Source organism: Crinia signifera, chromosome 1 (assembly GCF_055691185.1).
Source record: "Crinia signifera chromosome 1, ASM5569118v1, whole genome shotgun sequence".
Classification (NCBI taxonomy): Eukaryota; Metazoa; Chordata; class Amphibia; order Anura; family Myobatrachidae; genus Crinia; species Crinia signifera.
The window spans coordinates 135,004,821-135,026,089 of NC_139217.1; positions in this window are offsets into that span (position 1 = coordinate 135,004,821).

Here is a 21,269-nt window from a genome sequence, read left to right on the forward strand (position 1 = left end):
CAAATTCTCAAATTTTCAAGAAAATTTCAAACACTGATTTTTTTAGGGACCAGTTCAGTTCTGATGTGGCTTTGAGGGACTTGTATGTGAGACACCCCCATAAATGATACCATTTCAAAAACTGCACCCCTCACAGTATTCAAAACAGCATTTTGGAAGTTTGTTAACCCTTTAGGTGTTTCACAGGAATTAAAAAAAAGTGTAGGTGAAATTTCAAAATTTCATTTTTTTTGCAGATTTGCAATTTTAATACATTTTTCTAAGAAACACAGTACATTTTACTAGAGAAATGTGACTAAAAATTGATTCCCCCAATTCTTTTGTTTTCATAAATATCCTATATGTGGCCCTAGTGTGCACGTTGAACAAACCACAGGCTTCATAATAGAAGGAGCACCTACTTGATTTTGGAGCCTCCTTTTTATGAGATTATTTTTTAGGCACCATGTAGGTTTCTAGGCACCATAAGATGCTAAAAGTTAGGAACCCCCCCACAAGTGACCCCATTTTGCAAACTACACCCCTCAGGGAATTCATCTAGGGGTATAGTGTACATTTCAAACCCCCAGGGGTTTCACCAATTGTGGTACAACTGGGCAGTGAAAATGAAAAATTATTTTTTTTACACAAAAATGCAGTTCTGGCTCCAAATTTGTCATTTTCAGAAGGTATGAAGGAGAAAAAGCACCCCAATATCTGTGCCCCAATTTCTCCCGAGTACGGCAATGCCTCACATGTGACCAAAAAATACCATTTGGGTGCATGGCAGGACTCAGAAGGGAAGGAGTGATTTTTGGATTTTGCAGCTCAAATTCTGGTGGAATTTTGGTGGGTGCTATGTCGCATTAGCAAGACCCCCCAAGCACCAATACAGTGGACCCCCCCACAAGTGACCCCATTTTGCAAACTACACCCCTCAGGGAATTAATCTAGGGGTATAGTGTACATTTCAAACCCCCAGGGGTTTCACCAATTTTGATACAAGTGGGCAGTGAAAATGAAAAATTAAATTTTTTTACACAAAAATGCAGTTCTGGCTCAAAATTTTTCATTTTCAGAAGGTATGAAGGAGAAAAAGCACCCCAAAATCTGTGCCCCAATTTCTCCCGAGTACGGCAATGCCTCACATGTGACCAAAAAATACCAGTTGAATGCATGGCAGGACTCAGAAGGGAAGGAGTGATTTTTGGATTTTGCAGCACAGATTTTGGTGGAATAAATGGTGGGTGTTATGTTGCACCAATACAGTGGAACCCCCCCACAAGTCACCCCATTTTGCAAAGTACACCCCTCAGGGAATTCATCTAGGGGTATAGTGTACATTTCAAACCCCCAGGGGTTTCACCAATTTTGATACAAGTGGGCAGTGAAAATGAAAAATTACATTTTTTTACACAAAAATGCAGTTCTGGCTCAAAATTTTTCATTTTCAGAAGGTATGAAGGAGAAAAAGCACCCCAAAATATGTGCCCCAATTTCTCCCGAGTACGGCAATGCCTCACATGTGACCAAAAAATACCAGTTGGGTGCATGGCAGGACTCAGAAGGGAAGGAGTGATTTTTGGATTTTGCAGCTCAGATTCTGGTGGAATTTTGGTGGGTGCTATGTCGCATTAGCATGACCCCCCAAGCACCAATACAGTGGAACCCCCCACAAGTGACCCCATTTTGCAAACTACACCCCTCAGGGAATTCATCTAGGGGTATAGTGTACATTTCAAACCCCCAGGGGTTTCACCAATTTTGATACAAGTGGGCAGTGAAAATGAAAAATTACATTTTTTACACAAAAATGCAGTTCTGGCTCAAAATTTTTCATTTTCAGAAGGTATGAAGGAGAAAAAGCACCCAAAAATCTGTGCCCCAATTTCTCCAGAGTACGGCAATGCCTCACATGTGACCAAAAAATACCAGTTGGGTGCATGGCAGGACTCAGAAGGGAAGGAGTGATTTTTGGATTTTGCAGCTCAGATTCTGGTGGAATTTTGGTGGGTGCTATGTCGCATTAGCAAGACCCCCCAAGCACCAATACAGTGGAACCCCCCCACAAGTGACCCCATTTTGCAAACTACACCCCTCAGGGAATTCATCTAGGGGTATAGTGTACATTTCAAACCCCCAGGGGTTTCACCAATTTTGATACAACTGGGCAGTGAAAATTAAAAATTACATTTTTTTACACAAAAATGCAGTTCTGGCTCAAAATTTTTCATTTTCAGAAGGTATGAAGGAGAAAAAGCACCCCAAAATCTGTGCCCCAATTTCTCCCGAGTACGGCAATGCCTCACATGTGACCAAAAAATACCAGTTGGGTGCATGGCAGGACTCAGAAGGGAAGGAGTGATTTTTGGATTTTGCAGCACAGATTTTGGTGGAATGAATGGTGGGTGCTTAGTTGCACCAATACAGTGGAACCCCCCCACAAGTCACCCCATTTTGCAAAGTACACCCCTCAGGGAATTCATCTAGGGGTATAGTGTACATTTCAAACCCCCAGGGGTTTCACCAATTTTGATACAAGTGGGCAGTGAAAATGAAAAATTACATTTTTTTACACAAAAATGCAGTTCTGGCTCAAAATTTTTCATTTTCAGAAGGTATGAAGGAGAAAAAGCACCCCAAAATATGTGCCCCAATTTCTCCCGAGTACGGCAATGCCTCACATGTGACCAAAAAATACCAGTTGGGTGCATGGCAGGACTCAGAAGGGAAGGAGTGATTTTTGGATTTTGCAGCTCAGATTCTGGTGGAATTTTGGTGGGTGCTATGTCGCATTAGCAAGACCCCCCAAGCACCAATACAGTGGAACCCCCCCCACAAGTGACCCCATTTTGCAAACTACACCCCTCAGGGAATTCATCTAGGGGTATAGTGTACATTTCAAACCCCCAGGGGTTTCACCAATTTTGATACAAGTGGGCAGTGAAAATGAAAAATTACATTTTTTACACAAAAATGCAGTTCTGGCTCAAAATTTTTCATTTTCAGAAGGTATGAAGGAGAAAAAGCACCCCAAAATCTGTGCCCCAATTTCTCCCGAGTACGGCAATGCCTCACATGTGACCAAAAAATACCATTTGGGTGCATGGCAGGACTCAGAAGGGAAGGAGTGATTTTTGGATTTTGCAGCTCAGATTCTGGTGGAATTTTAAGTGGGTGCTATGTCGCATTAGCAAGACCCCCCAAGCACCAATACAGTGGAACCCCCCCACAAGTGACCCCATTTTGCAAACTACACCCCTCAGGAAATTCATCTAGGGGTATAGTGTACATTTCAAACCCCCAGGGGTTTCACCAATTTTGATACAACTGGGCAGTGAAAATGAAAAATTACATTTTTTTACACAAAAATGCAGTTCTGGCTCAAAATTTTTCATTTTCAGAAGGTATGAAGGAGATAAAGCACCCCAAAATCTGTGCCCCAATTTCTCCCGAGTACGGCAATGCCTCACATGTGACCAAAAAATACCAGTTGGGTGCATGGCAGGACTCAGAAGGGAAGGAGTGATTTTTGGATTTTGCAGCACAGATTTTGGTGGAATGAATGGTGGGTGCTATGTTGCACCAATACAGTGGAACCCCCCCACAAGTCACCCCATTTTGCAAAGTACACCCCTCAGGGAATTCATCTAGGGGTATAGTGTACATTTCAAACCCCCAGGGGTTTCACTAATTTTGATACAAGTGGGCAGTGAAAATGAAAAATTACATTTTTTTACACAAAAATGCAGTTCTGGCTCAAAATTTTTCATTTTCAGAAGGAATGAAGGAGACAAAGCACCCCCAAATATGTGCCCCAATTTCTCCCGAGTATGGCAATGCCTCATGTGTGACCAAAAAGTGGCAGGACTCAGAAGGGAAGGAGTGATATTTGGATTTTGCAGCACAAATTCTGGTGGAATGATGGTGGGTGCTATGTCGCATTAGCAAGACCCCCCAAGCACCAATACAGTGGAACCCCCCCACAAGTGACCCCATTTTGCAAACTACACCCCTCAGGGAATTCATCTAGGGGTATAGTGTACATTTCAAACCCCCAGGGGTTTCACCAATTTTGATACAAGTGGGCAGTGAAAATGAAAAATTACATTTTTTTACACAAAAATGCAGTTCTGGCTCAAAATTTTTCATTTTCAGAAGGTATGAAGGAGAAAAAGCACCCCAAAATCTGTGCCCCAATTTCTCCCGAGTACGGCAATGCCTCACATGTGACCAAAAAATACCAGTTGGGTGCATGGCAGGACTCAGAAGGGAAGGAGTGATTTTTGGATTTTGCGGCTCAGATTCTGGTGGAATGAATGGTGGGTGCTATGTGGCATTAGCAAGACCCCCGAAGCACGGTGAAATTATGAACCTAATAATCCATAGATGTGTGGTATATTTTAAAACACTCCTTTATACATAGGCCGGGTTTGTCGGGGCAAGTGTCACACTGGAAAATAGTTTGCTTTCTTATTCCCTTTTTATAGCAAACTTTGCACCTTTTTTGTGTCCTGCCCTTTTTTCCAGTGGAGGGGATTTCATCAGGAAAATGCTGCCCTGGTACAATACGGGGGCCAGTACTAGAAGTACTGGGGCCCTCTGCCTGCTGGTTCCCAAATATTAGGCCCTTTATGACTTCCTCTTGAAAGTGCATAAATGTCCCCCTCTGGCCGGTAGAACGGAATAGCACGTAAGCGTTATACAGTGCCATCTGGATGATATACACGGCCAGCTTCTTGTACCAGATTTTTGTTTTCCGCAGGGCACTGTACGGCTTCAGTACCTGATCTGAAAGATCCACTCCGCCCATGTACCTATTGTAATCCAGGATACAATTAGGTTTTGAGGTGTGGGTACTGGTACCTCGTACAGGGACGGAGATGGTACTGTCTCCGTGAATTGTTGTCAGTATAAGGACATCCCTCTTGTCCTTATATTTGACCAACAACATATTTTCGGTGCATATTCCCCTGCTTTCACCCCTTCTCATTACTTGGGCAATGTGCGTTTTTGGGAGGCCTCTTTGGTTCTTGCGCACAGTACCGCAAGCTGCTGTACCTCTTGAACCAAGGGCCTTAAACAGGGGGATGCTGGTGTAAAAGTTATCCACATAGAGGTGATAACCTTTATCCAGGAAGGGGTGCACTAAATCCCAGACAATTTTTCCACTAACATCTACGAGGGAGGGGGGGCATTCTGGCGGTTCAATTCTTGAATCCTTCCCTTCATATACCCTAAACCTGTGAGTGTACCCTGAGGTGCTTTCACACAGCTTATACATTTTTATGCCATACCTTGCCCTCTTACTGGGAAGGTACTGGCGGAATTTAACCCTTCCTTTAAAATGTATAAGGGACTCGTCTATGCAAATGAATTTATCTGGGATGTACATGTCTTCAAATTTGGCACTGAAATGATCAATGACCGGCCTGACTTTGAATAGCCGGTCAAAGGTGGGATCATCTCTGAGTGGGCACTGTGCATTATCGTTGTAATGCAAAAATTTAAGGATCGTCTCAAATCGAGCCCGGGGCATGGCCATACGGTAAAATGGGGTGCTGTACAGAACATCTGTACTCCAATATTGCCTAATTTCTGGCTTTTTTACTATGCCCATATGAAACACCAGACCCCAAAACGTCATCATCTCTACTGCATCTACAGGGGTCCACCTAGCAAATGATGACGTGGGGTTTTGAGCAATAAACTGCTGGGCATATAAATTAGTTTGGTCCACCATTAAATTGATAAAATCATCAGAGAAAAATAATTTGAAAAAGTCAATTTCTCTGAGACCTGTGGAATCAAATTGGATTCCTGGCATGGCCAAAAACTCAGGAACCTGGGGCTCAAAATTGTCTGGTGGTGGGGTCCATACGAGATCAATTATTGGGGGGGGGTCTCAGCTGCTCTACGGGGGCGTCTTTGAGGGGGTCCCTCATCACCAGAGGAGGAAGAGGAGCTTAAGGCGAATCCTTCAAATTCCCCGCTTGCATCACTGGCAAAAAAAATACTTTATACAAAAAAAAAAATTGAAGGGGTTAAAAAAAATAAAATTGAAGGGGTTAAAAAAAAAATTGAAGGGGTTAAAAAAAAATTGAAGGGGTTAAAAAAAAAAAAAAAAAGGTCCTGCGCCAAAAATTGAGCACAGATGTTGGTCAGTAATGTCCGTCACTGAACAGCGCTCAAAGGCAACAGGAATTTGATCAAAAAAAAAAAAAAAATAGATCAACCCTGTGCCGAAAAAGATGATCAGTGATGTACGTCACTGATCAGCGCACAGCGGCCACAGGACACCCACAAAATCACAGTGTGTGTAAAAAAAAATTAAAAAAAGACCCCACAGCACACACAAAAAAAAAAAAAGGTGATCAGTGATGCGACACTGATTACCAGTGAGGGGCAGCAGGTGCACAACCTTTGGTGCAACTGACAGTGCAACTGGCAGGTATATATATAAAAAAAAAAACCTCTGCACCCCCAAAAAGTTGCTGATCACCTCAGATATAGTGATCAGCACAAAAGGCGGGGGCAGCAGACACAAAATTTAGCACTCTCTAGCACTCTCTGTCACTATCTCTCTCTATCTCTCTATCTCTCACTATCTAACACTCTATGACACTGCAGCAGCAGCAGTGACAGGTATATATATATATATAAAAAAAAACCTGCGCCCCCAAAAAGTTGCTGATCAGTTAATTTATACTGATCAGCACAAAAGGGGGGGCAGCAGTCAGTTATATAAAAAATATATAGCACAATCTGTCACTATCTCTATCTCTCTCTCTCTATCTCTCTATCTCTCTCTATCTCTCTATCTATAACTATCACACTGCAGCAGCACAAAATATAGCACTCTCTGTCACTAGGCCTCTCTATCTCTCTCTCTCTATCTCTCTCTATATCTCTCTATCTCTCTCTATCTCTCTCTATCTCTCTCTATCTCTCTCTCTATAACTATATCACACTGCAGCAGCACAAAATATAGCACTCTCTGACACTCTCTCTCTCTATCTCTCTCTATCTAACTAACGCTATTACACTGCAGCAGCACAAGGTCTCAACACAGGAAGTCACAAGTAACAGGATCCAGGAAGCATCCAGCACACTACAAGCAGCGATGAAGCAGGCAAGATATTTGCAAGGATCAGGTAAGTATTTTGCAAGGTTCTGGTCAGTATATCGCGGCAGCTAGGCACGGTGACCGCACTGCACGCAATTCCAGACCGGAATGGCGTCTGCAGTGCAGTCACCGTTAGTTTAAACCCCCCTCCATGGCTGTGATTGGTCCGTCGGTCCGACGGACCAATCACGGCCTTTGGGGGCGGGCGGGGTGAGGTGGGGTGACACCAGTGTCACCCTTACACCCCGCGGTGATTGGTGCTGTACTTTACAGCACCAATCACCTCCGATCGCGTGTCACCGGCGAACGTTATTCGCCGGTGACACAGAAAACGCTGTGAATGGCTGTTCACACTGAACAGCCAATCACAGCGATCGCCGACGGGGGGGCGGCATCGCAGCCCCCCCTGGGCATGCACGAACATGTCTGCTGTCAGGGACAGCAGACATGTTGAAACTGTCACCGCGTCTATAGACGCGGTGACAGTTAAATGCCATGACGTACATTTACGCCATGTGTCGGGAAGTACTTCCCGACCATGACGTAAATGTACGTCAATTGTCGGGAAGGGGTTAAAGTACAATACATTTTTATGTATGAAATCATATAAAATCCTCTTTTAATAAGAGCATATATATGTATATATATATATATATATATATATATATATATATATATATATATATATATATATATATATATATATATATATAGCAGTTTGGTTGTGGCCCAGCACTCTTAGTCAAGTCAACAACCACCGCGGTGCCCTCCGGGCAAATGCAGACAGGTAAGTACCTTATTGGTACTATCGGGCGGCACTCCAACGTATTTAACTAGAGCAGTATAAATACAGACGCACACCTGTGAACAGGTCTAACGTTTCGGTTTATTCAACCTTTTTCAAAGACAAATAACAATACAAAAGAACACTTACTTATAGCCAGAGAAACCCCATGTGCCCGCCCGCGGCATCCATGCTCCATCCTGGCCCGCTCCTGAATGACGTCATGATCTTACGTTCCTGGTCACTGTCAGCAGCTGCCCAGCGGCGTTACCATGGTAGCCTGCAGACGCTACAAAAAAAGAAAAGACGTGCATATGAACAAACCATAATCGCTATTCAGAAAAATAACAATATACTGTATAAATGATAATGGACAATATAGTAACCTGAAGAAGATATGGCTCTTGCATAAAGAATGTAATGAATAAGGAAAAATGTTTTAACGTTAACGCTCAAAAATTTTGAACAAGGGTTTCTATGTACTTCCAAGCATGTTCAAAAAAGCTCCGTGGTGCAGAAAAAAATATTTGATATATGTGGGTGGGAGGTACAGAAAAAAATATAATATATATATATATATATATATATATATATATATATATAAAAAAATCTCTAGTGGTTGATTTTGATAAACATCGATGGTGGAGGTGCATCATCGATATTGACAGCCGGTGCAAGTGTTATACATTGCACGGCGCCCATTTCGATACATGTTTTACACATATAGAATGAGAATGTATCTTGTTTTAGACATGTAGATTATATATATATTATATTTTTTTCTGTACCTCCCACCCACATATATAAAATATTTTTTTCTGCACCACGGAGCTTTTTTGAACATGCTTGGAAGTATATAGAAACCCTTGTTCAAAATTTTTGAGCGTTAACGTTAAAACATTTTTCCTTATTCATTACATTCTTTATGCAATAGATAATTTTTCCATTATCATTTATACAGTATATTGTTCGTTTTCTGAATAGCGATTATGGTTTGTTCATATGCACGTCTTTTCTTTTTTTGTAGCGTCTGCAGGCTACCATGGTAACGCCGCTGGCCGGCTGCTGACAGTGACCAGGAACGTAAGATCGTGACGTCATTCAGGAGCGGGCCGGGATAGAGCATGGATGCCGCGGGCGGGCACATGGGGTTTCTCTGGCTATAAGTAAGTGTTCTTTTGTATTGTTATTTGTATTTGAAAAAGGTTGGATAAACCGAAACGTTAGACCTGTTCACAGGTGTGCGTCTGTATTTATACTGCTCTAGTTAAATCCGTTGGAGTGCCGCCCGATAGTACCAATAAGGTACTTACCTGTCTATATATATATAGAGAGAGAGAGAGAGAGAGAGAGAGAGAGAGAGACTCACATTGCAAAGTTTTATATAAACAAAGTCAATAACACATTTATGTGAATACATTTTACATTTATAATTTCATGTTTACATGGTATTAATCTTTGCTATACAGTATATTGATGGATACAATGTGCTTATTTTAAGTTTGAATTTAACAGTCTAGGATTTCTGTACCTAGTTTTAGTCTAGGTTTAATGTCAAGTAAATTTATATGTTTGAACAAAGAATATTTTATTCAGTTGTTAAAATGACCTTGTACTGTATTTGTGTGAATTAGCACTGTATATCAATAGTGTTTAATAACAGTAGCTAAGTAATGGTTTTACAAACCATTTACCCCACATAACACACAGTGCTATAAAAAAAAATTATCATTTTTTTATTTATGGGTTCATTTAAATTACTGTTGAATAAATTTGTATGAATGAATAGATATAGTATAAAAAACATCTCTTTTGACTAATGGAAGACACTGGAGGTCATATTCTTGTTGCTAGCAATGGATTTATGTATAGCAGATAATAATTAATGTATCACAACAGCAGGAACAATGGGCCTTATTCTAGTTTACTCTTTCTGACAAAATCCTTCTAAAGCCCCGTACACACGGGGGAGATATATTGCTCCGCAATATATTACTAGCAATATATTGATGAGCAATATATTGCTCTGTGTCTCCTGTCCATCAGCGACCAGAGATGGTCGCTGATGAAAAAGAAACTGCCGGGGGGAGCCCGGCAGTGGAAATCAGCTGGTCGCAGGAGCATGTTCCTGCGACCAGCGATCACTACAGGGGTAAAAACGTGAGCGCGCACCCGGCGATTTATCGCCGCTGCACACTCCCGTCGCGGGCAATATGGTGGCTCAGCGACCATATTGCCCGCGATATTACACAAAATCGCCCCCATGTGTTAAAGGTGCTTACACACGGCGGAGATATATTGCTCAGCAATATATTGCTAGCAATATATTGCTGAGCAATATATTACTCATGCTGTGTACACACGGGGGCGATAGGGGCTGAAATCGCTGGGAATATAGTCGCTGAGCGACCATATTGCCAGCGATTGGAGTGTGCACCAGCGATAAATCGCCGGGTGCGCGCTCCCGTTTTCAGCCCCTGAATGGTCGCTGGACGGAGGAACATGCTCCTCCGACCAGCGACATCCCTTGCCTCTTCACCCAGCAGTGTTTAAATTTTCATCTGCGACCATCTCTGGTCGCAGATGAAAACGGGACACGGGGCAATATGATTGCTGAGCAATATATTGCTAGCGATCATATTGCCCCAGAGATGGTCGCTGATGAAAAGGTAACCTCTGCCAGGGGAGCTGCAGAGGTAATCAGCTGGTCGCAGGAGCAATCTCCTGCGACCAGTGATGAGAATTGGGCTGAAAACGGCAGCGCGCACCCGGCGATTTATCACCGGGGCACACTCCCATCACTGGAAATAAGGTCGCCAGCGACCATATTTCCAGCGATTATAGCCCATATCGCTGCCGTGTGTACACGGCTTTAGATGGACAAAACCATGTGCACTGCAGGTGGGGCAGATGTTACTTGTGCAGAGATAATTAGATTTGGGTGGGGTTTTACTTCAAAGTGAGATCTATATTGCAGTGTAAAAACAAAGCAGCCAGTATTTACCCTGCACAGAAACAAAATAACTCACCCAAATCTAATTCTCTCTGCACATTTTACATCTGCCCCCCCTGCAGTGCACATGGTTTTGTCCATCTAAGAAGGATTTTGTCAGAAAGAGTGAACTAGAATAAGGGCCAAATATAACAGAAAAAAGTGTCCTTTGCAGTACCTATGTGTACAGAAGGGGAGTTTTGAGTCTTATGTAATAACATGTCAAATGAATTCCTAGAGGTCCAGAATAAAGGGTCTATGTACAAAGCCTTGGGGAAAGATAAATTGGACAGACAAAGTACCAGCCAATCTCTATCTAAAGGGTACATTATCTCAATCCACTTAATCTATATATGTCTTAGTACATTTTGTTTGCTGAACCATGTCCTGGGTATTTTTTATTTTACAATTCTATAAAATAAATTCTGGGACCAGTTAACAATAGCGTCAGAAATCAAAGGTCATCAAACAATACACATATTGTGAAATTGTGTTACTGAAATATATTAATAAAGTTACCTGTTAACAAGTTAGGTTCTGGTCACAATTTCACAAGAAAAAATGTCAAAACTCAACCGCTCAGAGCAGCTATACATAAAAGTATCTGAAAGATACTGTATTGCCAAATCTCTTATACCATGAGTTCAACCAAAAATATAAGATAGTTCCTTAATTGCGCTCTTACCACCTGGACTATTTGGTGGTCTGTGTATTTCCACGTCCTTTTTCTGTATTTTCCCTTTTCTCCCAAAGAAATTATAATATATGGAAAGAGCAAAAGGTAAAAACCATAGTGTGATCGGTTTCACAAAAAGACGATTTTATAGTAATAGGGTCAAACGTTCTTCCACTATGGGTAGTGAGTAATTCTCCTTTCTTATGAGGACACCACAGTGATGAGAAGAGAATGTTCTCTTACATGAAGCTTACATTCACACATGTTTTACCAAGCTTATAAATGTATCTTTTAGCTAAACAACCACACAGGCAATCAAAGGATATGCTCACACGTTGGCTTACACGGTCCAGCTGTGCATCCTCATATCTTGGTTTCTTTCAATGGGGGTTTGTTTGATCCAAAAATTGTCTCCATATAAATATATATTTTACATTTTAACATAAATAAAAGTTATAATCAGGTAACACATACAGATGGAATACAAGAAAAGGAGTCTACCAATGGGAGATAAGTGAACCCGGACACGCTCACCGTTAAAAGGTCCGATCCTGCACAGTGTGTACCTTAATAAAAGAAATACCAGCCTGCTGGATGTTTTATGCCTGTTAGAATGCTGGCTAGGCTGTTACTCCTGGTCACTATCAATCATGCTGCAGAATGTCTCAACTAACGTATATGACGTGGAATGTCTGCGGTTTGAGTGACAGGATTAAGCACTCTCTGGTGTTTAAAATACTATGTCAATATAAGTCAGATGTGGTCTGCCTTGTGGAGACTCACTTGGAGGGTAACAGGCTGCTTTCACTACATAAGTCATGGATAGACTATCATGCCTCTCACACTACCCACTCCAGGGGAGTATCGGTTTTGATTAGGAAGTCTGTACCCTTTGTGCTGGAATCTGTAACCTCTGACCCCTATGGCCGGTATGTTTTCATCGCTTCTAAACTGTACTCTAGGCCTTATGAAACTCTGAAGCAGGCTGCAGCCTTCATAGCCCTGTCCCCATGCACCCCTGTTATATGCCTTGGGGTCTTTAACAATGTAATGGATTACACCCTTGATAAGTGGAGAGAGAACCCGTGCCCTGCCACTGTATTGAGACCCATGGTTTTTGCCTCCTTTGTCAATAATTTAGGTCTTGTGGATGCCTGGCGGTCTGCTCATCCCCAAGACAGGCAGTTTTCATGTTTTTCTAAATCCTATAACTCCTTCTCCAGGATAGATCTAGCTCTGGTCTCCCTCTCCCTGATCCCAAATATACAGGATATCCATTATGAATCCAGAGGGTGTTGGATCATTCCCCACTGTCTATGCGAGTCGATATGGAATGCCATCAGAGTAAGGTTTTTTGGAAACTGTACCCAGCATGGTTATTGCAAATGGGGGCAGGCTTGGAATTAGAGGCCTCATCAGAGGATTACTTTAAGGAAAATGAGGGCTCTGCTTCAGTGGCTGTGGTGTGGGATGCTTTCAAGGCTTTTATGCGGGGAACTTTGATAAAATGTGTGGCGGCCTTGAAGGCCTTCAGTAGAGGAATTGGAGGCTGAGTGCCGCTTGCTATATGGCACGGTGACCTCTGGGGCTCACTGTTTGGCTGCCCTGAAATACTAATAAATACTAACAACACACCACTGAACCTTTTAACAGTCTGGATAAACCACCTGTATTGTGTGGAATAAGAGACTTTTATAATAAATGTATATGAGTTTTGGACTTTATTTTTCACTACAAGGCTATGTTGATCTAATTACTAAGGTCATCAAAAGGGCGCCATCTTACAATTGCTATCCATATATATATATATATATATATATATATATATATATATATATATATATATATATATATATATGATGCAGTCAAAATCCTGACGGTCAAAATCCCAGCAAGGTAAAAATCCCGAATGGGTCATAATACTGACAAGGACAAAATCCCGACAAGGTCAAAATCCCAACATTTAAAATCCCGACAAGGTCAAAATACCGACATATAGAATGTACAGGTGAAACAGTGAACATGACTTAGTGTCAAAAGGTCGGAGGTCGACATGTTTTTTTTCATTGTTTTTTTTACCCGAATGTTGACACGGAGAGAGAGAGAGTTCCGGTCTACAACCAGAGAGGGCACTCACCATCAATTGCAGGTAAAATTGCTTTTAATCACAAAGGGTTTATCTTATATTGTCGACCCCATAGGGCTATTATCAAGACGAGCAGATAGTGTTCAGTCTGTCACCAGTGTGTGTGGAAGCTTAATAACCTGTTCTATACTGAACAACCCCTGCTGGGACGCATATGACATACATATATCCAGCTCCGGGTGCCGCAGTCATTGATATGTGGCCTCGCTGTGTGTGGAGATGCTGTTATCATGTGACAGCTAGTGACTAAACCAGAGCTAGATGAAGTGGAATGCAGTTGAGCTGCACACTTCCAGTTCTGGGTACCGCTGTCAAGCTGAGGCGGTCTCGGTGTACATGGAGATGCCGGCATCTGCGCTGCGCATGCCCAACATTTTGGTGAGTTCTTACATCTCCATAGCCCACTCCCTGGTGGCCGTTCGTGGGTCAAGAGAGTGCCATCACCTGTTGGCACAACCTGTGTATCTTGTTTTGATTGTGTACAGACTGCTTTCCGATATGACAGGCCATATAGGAAGGAGGTTTGTCCTGACTTGGATGTGATTGATTGATTAAGCAATTAGGAGAAAATTGTTTCTGATTGGCCAAGGTATATATGGGCTCTGTGGCAGTATCAGTGTATGGTTTGCTTTTGTGACACACTGAACACTATCTGCTTGTCTTGATAACGCTCCTACGAGGTTGAAACATCAACATTATAAGATGACCCTTTGTGATTAAAAGCAATTGTACCTACAATCGGTGGTGAGTGCCCTCTCTGGATGTAGACCAGAAATATATATATATATATATATATATATATAACAGAATGGTCCGGCACAGCCACACATTAAATACTCCGTGGGTGCCTGCCTGCAATTTGTTTAACACATATATAATTCACAAAAGGAAGCAGCACTCCAACGATGTTTGAAATAAACCTCTTATTCAAAAGCACAATACAGCAACGTTTCAACACATAGTGTCGTCATCAGGCTAAATAACACTCACTCTCACCAGCCCGCGAAAATCACCTCCGCCGGAACCGGCAGCGAGAACAAGTGACATCATCAAAGTGAGACGCTGACGCAGCGTCCTAGAGATATGGCGGGTTGCCTAGCAGACGCCGCAAGCCGCGCACAGTGCGCATGTGCCCGCGGGGCACCCCAGGCGTCGCGGATAAAGTGCAGACTCTCATAAACAAACACATGAAAGATACATAATATACATAATGAAACCACAAATTAAACTAATCATCAAGCTTATTACAAGGTATTTTACAACAAAATTACATGATATAAATGTATAGAAAAATAGCATTAAAAATTTCTACAACAGTAAATCCATTAAAGTGACAGCTACATTCTAGATCAGTGGTTTTCAACCACTGTGCCGTGGCACACAAGTGTGCCTTGAGCTGTTCTCAAGTGTGCCCCCAGATCTAGAGATGCCCAAACTAGTTTACAGCCACCACCAGTTCAAGTGTTATTTACTGGTCTCTTCTTTTCATTTAAAGGGCCAATGTATTTTATTTGTGTTACCTGTGGGGACCAGTGTGATTGTTTTTTATATGGGGTGCAATAGGTTTGTTTTTTAGCTGTGGGGGCCAATGTGTTTTGCCATGTGGGGATCTCATGGTGTGCCTTGGCAATTTTAAAATCTTATTTAGTGTGCCGCAAGGTAAAAAGGTTGAAAATCACTGTTCTAGATAGAACATATATAGAATAATTAAAGGGGGCCACCAGTTTAGAGGTATATCTGCAACTTCTGCCAGATACTCGGGTATCTGGCAGAAGTTGCAGATAAACCTCTAAACTGGTGGCCCCTATTTGGATTGTTTTTTGACCGTAGCTTTGCTGAAACTCTCCTTGATAAAGATACACCGAGCAGGATTGAAACGTCAGAGGAGGTATTGTTTTTAGTCTCTTTTGAAGCATCACTTGGTATGTTTTTTCTTTACTTGCCTTTTTTTAATAAAAACAAAAAGTTTTTATAACTTGGAGAGTGCTACGTTATTCCCTACTTAGGGAATTTGGATTGTGTGTGTGTGTATATATATATATATATATATATATATATATATATATATATATATATATATATATATATATATATATATATATATAGTGGAAAGAGATAAAGTACCAGAAGACAATCTCTATCTAATGGGTACATTATCTCCATCAACTTGATCTCTATCCAAACCTTAGTACATAGAGCCCCCATAGACATATAATAGCAAGAAGTTAAAGAACAAAGAAGGAAGCCATCCAAATGCTTCAGCCAATAGAAAATTAAAAACGTACTAAAATAAAACAAGTAAGTTTCCTTACTTTACTTTTACTAATCTAGTGTGATGTGCTATGTACCAGAAACTTTTATTTCACAATCCTATAAAATACATTTTGGGACGGTCATAAAGTGACCAGATATCATTAGCTGCAGAAATCAAAGGTCATCAAAGAATATATATATTGTGAAATTCTATTACATAGCATCTGCTGTTCTTCTTGTGGACAGCTGGTAAATAACTGGAAGTGGGAAGAAATAAAACAACACATTTCTGAATAAAATAAAAACACTTGCACAGTTTCAATGTATATATAGTAAGCTACTAAACACAAAAGAGATGCATTAAGTCACTTCTGGTGTCTCGGGAAGTGACCAGCCAGGTCCAATAAGTCAAAATAAACATATTAAATAACAATGGCACCAAAAGTGATGTAATGCATTCCACGATGTGGAACTCGGCAAAGTGTGGTAATTTTTTTAGGGTATTTAAGCCGGGCCTCAGCTTCTTTGTATCAGGTTACTGTTATTATTATTATTATTATTAGTATTATTATTATATTTTTATTTATAAGGCGCCACAAGTGTTTCACAGCGCCATACAAAGGAACAGTACAGGGAGACAAAACAGTATTACATTGAATAAATAACAAAAATAGAGTACAAATAAAGAGCGACACAGTTCAATACACATTACAGCTTAAATATAAGTAGTGAGGACTCAATCAACATACAACTAGAGGCTTAAGGCCAATGATGGAGATGAGTATGCTGACGAAGATGGTCACTGAGCGTTTGAGTATAGGAGAGCTGTGAGTGAAGAGAAGTGGGCTTTGACAACAGGAGGGAAGAGGGCCCTGCTCAGAGGAGCTTACAATCTAGTAGGAAGGGGAGACAGACAGATTACAAGAGGTGCAAGCAAGTGGGTGGTGGCTAGATAGCAGGATGTAAACAGGCAAGGGGTCGGAGACCCAGCTAGTTTATGCAGTGGAAGGGTACGCTTTGATGAATATGTGAGTTTTCAGTGCCCGTTTGAAGCTTTGCAAGGTCGGGGAGAGTCTAATGGAGCGAGGGAGTGCGTTCCACTGAAGGGGTGCAGCATGGACAAAGTCCTGTACTCTAGCATGGGAAGCAGTGATCAGGGTGGAGGAGAGATGATAATCGTCAGCCGACCGTAGAGGGTGGGAGGGTGTTTGAAAGGAGATGAGGTTAGAGATATATGAAGCAATGGAATTAGAGATGGCCCTGTATGTGAGTGTGAGGTGCTTGAAGAGGATTCTGTAGGGGAATGGGAGCCAGTGCAGATTTTGTTGAAGGGGAGTGGCAGAATTAGAGTGGTGGGAGAGGAAGATAAGCCTGGCTGCAGAGTTGAGGACAGATTGGAGAGGAGCCAGTTGGGATCGAGCGAGGCCGGTAAGGAGAGCATTACAGTAGTAAAGCCATTAAAGCCATGAGATGACCAGTGGGTGGATGATAAGCTTAGTTGCACTCTGTGAGAGAAAGAGCCTGATGCGAGCAATGTTGCGTAACTGGAACCGGCAAGAATAGGCCAGGGCTTGTCAGTGGCGTAGCTTGGTTTGGGACGCCCCCCCGCCGTTAATGGGGGGCGCCTCCACCCCTATCCCTCCCCACCGGCCTCCCCACCCCGGCCACCGGTGCCCCCCCCATCGCCGCAGGCTTACCTGTCTGCACGTCCCGGCTCCACTCCTGGCTTCAATTAATAATTCTATGCAGACGGACCACAATAAAATGGCCGTCCCCATACCGCAGACAGTTTCAGAGAACTGTCTTCTTTATGGGGCGGCCATTTTATCGTGGTCCGTCTCCATAGAATTGATTGAAGCCAGGAGGGGAGCCGGGACGCGCAGACAGGTAAGCCTGCGGGGGATGGGGGGTGGGTGCATTACTATAGCACCACAGCCCCCCGGCACCCCCACATGCACAGTGCCCCCCCGCGACCGCGGGGGCTCGGTGCTATAGTTACGCCACTGGGGCTTGTATGTCGAGTGCAAAGGAGAGGGCGGAGTCGAGAGTGACACCCAGGCAGCAGAGTTGGTGAACGGGGGAGATGATAGTGTTGTTAACAGTGATAGAGATATTAGTAGGGGGCATAGCTCTGGGTGGGGGAAAGATAATATGTTCTGTTTTGTCCATATTCAGCTTCAGAAATCGCTCAGACATCCAGGAGGAGATGGCAGAGAGGTAGCTTGAAACCTGAGAGAAAAAAGTGGGGGACAGATCAGGAGAGGAGAGGTAGATTTGGGTGTCATCAGCATGGAGGTGATATTGGAAGCCAAAGGAGATAATGAGTGCACCCAGAGAGGAGGTGTACAGGGAGAACAGAAGGAGCCAAGGACGGAACCCTGAGGGACCCCGACGGGAAGGATGGAAGGTGGTGAGGTGGAGCCAGAGGCAGAGACTGAGAAGGTACGGTTGGAGAGGTAAGAGGAAAGCCAGTTGAAGACCATGCCAGAGAGCCCAATGTTTTGGAGTGTGTGGAGGAGGAGAGGGTGATCTACAGTGTCAAAGGCAGCAGATAGGTCCAAAAGGATAAGCAGGGAGAAGTGGCCCTTGGATTCGGCTGACAGCAGGTCATTGTTGACTTTCACTAGGGCAGTCTCAGTGGAGTGAAGTGGGTGAAAGCCAGATTGAAGGGGATCAAGGATGAAGTGGTCAGACAGGTAGCTGGTGAGACACCTCTAAACCAGCCATTCTAGTATTTTAGAGGCAAATGGGAGAAGAGTGATAGGGTGGTAGCTTGTGGGAGATAAAGGGTCCAGGTTTGTTTTTTTAAGAATAGGTGAGACCAGAGCATGTTTGAAGGGTGAGGGAAAGATGCCAGTAGAAAGAGATAGGTTAAAGAGGTGAGCAAGGTGGGAGCAGCCAGTGGAGGAGAGGGAACTGAGGAGATGGGAGGGGAGAGGGTCCAAGGGGCAGGTAGAGGGGGGAGAGGATGAGATGAGGGAGCGGACTTCCTCAGCTGTAGTAGGGCAGAAGGATGACAGAGTGGAGTAGTTGGGAGGGGAGGATGATTGGGGTGGGTGGGCAGCAGAAGGGGTATGGGAGGAGATATCATGTCGGATTATCTCAATTTTAGAGAGGAAGAAGTAGGCAAAGTCAGTGGCAGTGAGGGATGAAGGGAGGAGGGGTGGTGCAGGGCGAAGTAGAGTGTTGAAAGTTTCAAAGAGACAGCGAGGATTGGAGGAATGAGAAGAGATGAGAGATTTCAAAAAAGATTGTTTGGCAGAGGAGAGAACAGCGCTGTAGGATGAGGGAATAATCTTGAAATGGAGGAAGTCTGCCAGAGAGTGAGATTTCCTCCAGAGGCGTTCAGCAGAACGTGCACATTTTTGCAAGAATCGTGTTATTTTGTTGTGCCAGGGTTGGGGTTTAGAGCGTCAGAGGGGGACAGTGTGGAGGGGGGCTACAGAGTCAAGAGCAGAGGTGAGAGAAGAGTAATAGAAAGAGGCAGCCTGGTTGGGGCAGGTCATGGTTGAAAGAGGAGAGAGGAAAGTCTCCAGGGAAGACAGGACAGTAGGGTCAAGAGACCCAAGGTTACATCTGGTGACTGTGGGTCTGGGCAATGAGGGGGAAGGGGAGGATGAGAGGATGAAATAGAGCAGATTGTGGTCAGAGAGTGGGAAGGAAGAATTAGAGAAATCAGAGAGATTACAATGGTGGCCAGGTTTCAGTGATGGTGCTTCATGGTGCAGTAACTTCAGATAGAAAGTTTTATTTTAAAAAGTAACAATCCACGGTACAAGTTGACAGAAACCCGTACCATGTATAAAAACTCTGGACTGGGTACCACAAGGCATAAGGTAAAAACCAAAGACAAGGCTGCTCACACACTGTACCCGGACACCAGTTCCACTTGAACGCCGCAGGGCTGGATTGCAGGGAAGCGTACGGGGATACACCATGTCCTGGATTCAGTGATGGGAGGGCTGGAGCATCGTAGGCCACGCCCTGATGCGTTTCATCATCCGACTTCGTCAGAGGGCCCTCTGACAAAGTCGTATATGGCCCCAATTCCTAATGGTGCCATATAATATAAATTACATTGTTGCATTCTTCCATATGTGAAATATAAAATAATACAATGTACAAATTACATCTTTAGTTTTTAACTGAGATCGTTCTTAAAAAAACAAGTGAGAAAAACATTTAGAGGGATAGAAATAATTTAATATAACTCTTACCTAATCCAGCATAAAGCGCATGTGTCCTCCAGTGCATCCAGCTCACAAGTGTGGGTCTGGAGTGGGCTTACTCCTTATTTATAGGGAAGTCAGGATTACATCACTTTCTGTTTGGAAAGTTTTTTATAGTGTATATTTATAATTTAAGTTGTAAATAGTGATCAATACTGGATTTTTTTTTTTTATGAGGTTATATACTTAATGGGTATTTGTACCCTTCTTTAATTTAGACAAACGTTATAGAATGTAATTTGACTAAACAGGGTATATTTACCCATAGTGCATTGATTCCGGTTGTGTTATACTATTGGAAAAAAAGTGCTTAAATTCTTATAGTGAGGAATTTGGTTTTAATGTGGGTCCCTAGGCACTATCCTTTCTGGTTCAGGAGGTCCTGCTATATGCTTACCAAAGGTTTAACTCTATATAAATAACTGCACTGCCAATAAACCGCATGTGTGTACTGTATATCATAACCGTGGTTGCGTTCCACAAAATAAATAATGTCGGAATTAAATACAGTGTGTTCAATTATTTTAATTGTATATTCTGTGATACAAATTATGTTTAGATAACAAATAATATAGAAGATTAAATAGAATAACTAACTACAAAGCTTTTAGCCCTGCTACCAATTTTAGATACTTGTTACTTCTTAGAATAATTTATATTTACCACATTGTCCTTTCTTGTTGGTTTTCAAGTAATTGTATCAATGTATCAAGATACCAGTCCCCTTGTTAAGCTGGGCAAACAAGCTTTGATTATCTGGCTACTCTGTCCAGTTTCAGCCAGTCGCCTACATAATTGTACGTGTACGTGTGTGAAAATATAGTTTGGTTCGGCATGCCAGAGTCAATATTTTGTATGTTTAAAAACTGGCCAGTGTAGGCCCTGCAGCAGCTGACCAACTGACATTTCTCCTATTCCTTCACGGGAAAGGAATGGGGAAATTACTCTTCCCCATGATGGGAGGCCAGGTATTGTGACTATTAAACTGTGAAGGATCACACAGTGTACAGTATGTGCACGATATTTGCAGCGTCTGAGGCTGTCAGATAAAATGTCTGCTAGTCTGTCAGTGTATGCCCAGCAT